Source organism: Oryctolagus cuniculus, chromosome 1 (assembly GCF_964237555.1).
Source record: "Oryctolagus cuniculus chromosome 1, mOryCun1.1, whole genome shotgun sequence".
Taxonomy (NCBI): Eukaryota; Metazoa; Chordata; class Mammalia; order Lagomorpha; family Leporidae; genus Oryctolagus; species Oryctolagus cuniculus.
Genome location: NC_091432.1, coordinates 216746035 through 216751835, shown reverse-complemented (window position 1 = coordinate 216751835; position 5801 = coordinate 216746035).

The window sequence follows — 5801 nt, the reverse complement described above, 5'->3', positions numbered from 1 at the left end:
TCACCTTGCCCCTGGCACTGCGCTGGGGCCAACTCCAGACATCTGTGCTCGCCTGCTACAGCCTCAGCTGGGCTGGAAATGCGAGCCCAATCGAGGCAAGAAAAAGGACAGTCTGTGGTCCAGAGCGGTCCAGACAATCTACCCAGATGTCCCTGAGACCCTTGCTGGAGTAACCGCAAATGGCACCTTGAGGCCCCATGCTTCACTGGCTTGGTTGTTTAGAAACCACACATTATTTGATGCTGTTTCCACCGAGAGGCGGTGTTTCTGTTCTATCTGGGTCAACCCTGGGGACTCACCACACCTGTAGAACGGAGCAGAAGCGAGGCAACCCTTTCAGGTCTTAGAAGGCAGTGCAGATGTGTAAGACAAAAGGAGTGGGGGAGACAGTACGCCGCTGTGGACGTATTTAATCCTCCTAAGCTCTGCATTTACCCAGGGTTACGACGATACGTTTTGTGTTATGTGTTATGTGTATTTCACCGCAATTTTGAAAAGTCATTCACCCACACATGACATGGTATTCCACCACACAAATGAGTGAGGTACTGATGCATGCTACAACGTGCTCGAGCCTTGAAAACATAGGCTGAATGGAAGCAGCCAGTACCCAAAGACTACGTGTCGTCTGATCACATGGGTATAGGCAGGTGGGTGGAAGCAGGAAGTAGATGGTCGGCTGCCAGGGGCTGGGGGAGTAGAGGAAGGGCAGTGCCTGGTCAGGAGCGCAGTACTCTGAAATGAACAGCGGCGATGGTTGACTATCTCTGGGTACACCTGCTAGAACCCGGTACTTTGAAAGGGTGAAGTTTACGGCTTGTGGATTGTATCTTGATAAAGTTGTACCTTACAAAGAAAAAGCGATGTATTCCCTGCCTCGTGCATCAGTGCTCTCACGTTAGCGCTTCTGGGGCTTTAGGGAGTGAACCAGCAGAGGAAGATTGAGATTTTTTTCTTTCGCTTGGCCTCCATGTCTGTCTCTCAAACAAAAATAAATGAATTAAAATTTTCAAAAATGCAGCGAGGAAAGGGTGCATATGCTCAGAAAAGGGCCACATCAAGGTGTGTGCGTGGGGATGCCACAACCTGCCAGCCTTGTGTAGCTGCAAACCTGGAGGCTTTGCCTCTGAGACCAGGAGGGCTGCTTCTGCGCCCTGCTTTTCCTAAGGCTGGTCACAAACGGAGTTCCTCGCAGCACACACGAGCCCTCACAGCACCAGCTCTGCCACCACCAGCATCCTCATGGTTTTCTTTGCTCCTGAACGTGACCCTGCTCATCCTGGCTGGGCAGCTCCTGGGGTTCCTATTGGAGGTTTCCAGGCCCTCAGAGAGCCAGGGCTATGCAGGGGCTCCTTCTTCCTGCTGGGGAACTTCCCATGCTGCACACCCAGGTGCAGGAGGGAACCCCAGGGGATGCAGGGTGCACCTGAGCACCTCCGATCCTGGTGTGCGAACTCTGCCTCCATCCCGGTCTGGTGGTTCAGATCCTGTGGGGCTGAGGGAGGGCAGGAGGCAGCCTGCCTGGGGGCTGGCATTGGTCTCCCGTGACAACTATGACAAAGGCCTATAAATGCAGTGTGTAACAGCATGTGCTTGCGCTCTTACAGGTGTGCAGGTCAGAGGTCCAAAACCAGTGTTCTTGAGCTGAAGTCCAGGAGTCGCCCGGGCAGCCCTCCCTCCAGGGGTGCTGGGGGAGGACCAGGTGTTTCTTGGTCCTTACTCTTTCCACCTTCTAGAGCTGTATTCCTTGCACGCCTTGGCTTGGGGGTGTGGACCCTTCCTCCGTCTTCAAATATCACACTGCTCTCCCTCTTCTGCATCCTCTCGTTCCACCTCCCTCTTTTAGGAAGCCAAGGCCCACCCTGACAATCCAGGCTTACCTCCCCATCTCGTGTAAGAGCCTTCATTGAACCATGGCTACAAAGCCTCTTTTGCTTTTTTCAAGCTAGCACAGCTCGGAGGATATTTTTTTCGGGCCATTATGCAGCCTATCACAGGGCACATCAGTGTTTATAATTTTCCTGTCTGTCTCGAAGGACTTTTGGCCAAACCAGAGCCAACAGCAGGGTGGCAGACAGCTAAGAAGGAAAGGCCGGGTTTGTTTAGGCTTCACCGGGAAGGTGAAGTTCTGTGTGGGTCAGTTCATCGCTGAAGCCAGGGTTGAGGAGGGTGACACTCCTGAGAATTCACAGGCACAGGGTCACTGCCTGTGTCTTCAAAAAATTCATTAATTAATATTGATTTGGAGGTGGAGAGACAGAGATCATCCATTCACTGTTTCACTCCCCAAATACTCACAACAGGCAGGATTGGGCCAGGCCGAAGCCAGGAGCTCAGAACTCAGACCAGGTTCCCACGGATTGAGTACCCGTGGGTGACAAGCTCTTAAGCCATCACCTGCTGCCCGGGTATCAGCAGGCAGCTGGCATGGGGAGAGGAGCTGGGGCTTGAACCCAGGCACTCCGATATGGAATAGTCGTGCCCCTGCCAGAACTGTCTCCATAGGCTTCTATACACTCATCATCACGTTGTCCATTCCAGCCGCATGGGACTCCCAGGCCTGCACACCTGCCGCCTGCAGGAAAACTGGGGGCTTTGAAGGCTACTCACCAAAGCTGCACCAAGCTCTCAAGACCTGCCCCTTCCTTGAACTTCTAAAAAAAGTTTATTTATTTGAAAGGCAGAGTGACAGAGAGAGAGAGAGAGAGAGAGAACGAGAAAGATCTTCCATCTGCAGATTCACTCCATAGATGCCGTAAACAGCCAGGGTCAGGCCAGGCTGAAGCCAGGAGCCTGGCATTTCTTTGAGGCTTTTCACAGGGTGACAGCACCCAAGCCCTTGGGTCATCTTCTGCTGTCTCCTAGGCACATCAGCGAGAAACTGGATGTAAGCAGAGTAACTGGGAATTGATCCTAGGCACTCCATTGTGGGATGCAGGCCTTGAAACCCCCCTAGAATGCGTGAGTTTAAGTTTTTTTTTTTTTTTTACCAAAATAAACATAATTTGCAATTCCATTTTTCATAAATTTTTTGAAGTGTCTTGTTATGTCTGCCATTTCATGTACAATTCCTTATAGACCCAGCCTGGGACTTCTCCAGTGTCTCCTCTTGCACTGGTTTTATGAGAAGTTTTCATCTGAATTCCAGAGGGCGAATGATAATTTAGCCTGTTTGTCGGCAGGACTGTCTTGATCAAAAGTTCTGTGAGAAGACACGGGGGAGGAACAGAGTCCAGCGCACACCATGGAGGTAAGAAGCAGAGAGCACCAGCTCATCACTTGACGTGCGATCAGGCATTCCTGCGAGTCAGATGGGACGGCCGGCAGCTGACCGCTTTTAGCCTGCAAAAGCGCACTTTCATGTGGCTGAACCGATAGCCAAAGCTACTGTAGGGAGGTCTCCTTTCCCTGCCCGGGTCAGAGGAAGCTAAGGAGAGATAGATCGCCAGGCTCTGATGCAACAGGCAGGGAGCAGCTGGTTCTGCTTCAATAATAAAAATTTATTTGGTGGTGGTGGCGGGGAGGGGGTACAAGGCAGGGCAGGCACTCGAATGCATCTTAACTCAGGGGACTGTCGGAGGCCACGCTGGTCAGCCTGTGTGCCGCTCCCAGGAAAATCTCTCTGGATGTGGGCAATGGGCCTCCAGCCCCTAATTAACGGCTCAAGAGGGACCCTTTTATGTCATGTCTGCGGCAGCCTCTATGCTAAGGGGCAGCATGCCCACCTCACCTCTGCAGCTAGCGGGCAGGGCCTGGGATGATGGCGGGGAGCTGGACAATTAGTGCCACTTGTCCTTTCTTCTTGGTTCAGACTCCCTGTGTAAGTAAGCTCCTCTTCCTCCTCCTCCTCCTCCTCCTCCTCCTTCTTTTCTTCTTCCTCCTCCTTCTCCTCCTCCCTCTTCTTTCTCTTCTTCTTCCTCCTCCTCCTTCTGATTTTATTACCAGTTTTCGTTTGCATTCCAGGAGACTATGATAAGTTCTTTCTTTCCCCTTCTTTATCTTCAAGGTGATTCATACAATGAATAGTTAGTTTAGGCAAATGAAGGACGTGTCTAAACTTGGCAGTACATCATCAATCTTGACCCAAGGATGTCAACAGCAACTCCGAGGCAAATCTGAAGAATCAGATATCTGTGTTTGCGTTGTTGGGTCCCATGTATTCTAGGAGAGGGAACTGTCTGGAAGTTGATAGACCCAGAGGTCTAGACATCTCTCCCAAACTTGCCCCAGTGGCCACTGTGGAGATGTCATCAGGGCTTGGCACAGTGAGTTCAGGAAAGCATCATGGGCGAGCAGTCACCTGTGTGTGGATGAGCACGTGACCGAGGATGCCTGTGACCATCAGGACTGCGTGTGCTGTGAGTGTGATTGATGGATTTTTCTGTACTTGTGAGCAGGAGTGAGAGGCGAGCCTGGGTGTGTGTGAGCTGACAGTGGGGGCGAGTGTTGGAACAGTGTGTGGGTGTGCGTGAACTTGGGAGTCTATGGGTCTATGGAAGGAGCAAGGGTGGACACTCACTGCTGGCCATGAGGAAGACACAGGGAGGCAAATCTTGGGCATGAGGTGCTGCATGGTCAGTGGCTGTCCACACCTGCCTTGGCAGCCCCAGCTGGAGCCAGCGCTGACTGCACTGTGTCTTTCCAGCCCTGCTCCAGTCACTCTGACTTCCTATTCTCAGATCAGCTCTTAAATGTCCGCTCCTACTTCTTCAGGCCCTCTCCCGCTGACCCTCTCCACCTATGGACCCCTGCCTGCCTTGCCCACGGGAGCACAGAAGGCGGCCAGCTGCCAAAGTCACAGAGGGTTTCTTCTGTGTAAATGAGTCGAGCCTGAGAGCCAGGTAGAGAGGTCACCTAACCTGTCCCTCCAGATTGCTCCTTCCCGAAAGCCATAGTCGGAGCCCAGGAGGAACTCCAAAGGGCAAGAACGTAGAGCTACTTCCTGCGGTGGCTGTTCCCAAGCCTGGACGGGGATTCAGGGGGCCTGGCTCCACACTGAGCAGTCTCCTGCGCGAGTCAGCTTCTTCCCCAGGCTCCTGTAGGAGTCGTCTATTGCACAGAGTCCCTAAATTTCCTGCTAAGTCCAAGTCATTAGCATATGATATTATCATCATCTGTCAACTTGTCTGTCTCCACTACTAGAACACGGAGTTTCCTTCCAAATTCCCAGGGCCAGCCTGTTCCTGGCATATATTAAGGAACGCAATAGCCATGGTATCTAACAGTTATTATGAGTCTACTGTATACTTAATTTTATGTCCCTCACTTCATGTGGGTTCTTTTTTCTGAGTGGTATAATAACTGATGATGTGGGTGCCATGTTGCTCCCCATATTTTTAGAGAGGCTGAGTAACTTGATGTAAGGCACAGATGTGGTGAAGTGTGGGCCCCAAGCACTCGGCTCCTGGAGGCCCCTCCCCGGGCTGAGCCCATGATCTACCTTAGGAGGTCAAGGTGCTCAAGGAGTGAGGATCAAGCACTGATTTGAGTTCAAGAAGCTCTTCCCTAGGGACTGGCATTACGGCACAGTGTGTTAAGCCACTGCTCTCCACACCGGCACCCCACATTGGTTTCAGACCCAGCTGCTCCGCTTCCAGTCCAGCTCCCTGCTAATGCACCTGGGAAAGCAGCAGAAAATGACTCAAGTACTTAGGTCCCTGCCACCAAATGGGGAGACCCGGGTGGAGTTTCAGGCCCTTGGCTTTGGTCTGGCCCAGACCTGGCCATTGTGGCCATTTGGGGAGTGAACCAGCAGACAGATGCACTCTCTCTCTCTCTCTCTCTCTCTCTCTCTCTCTCTG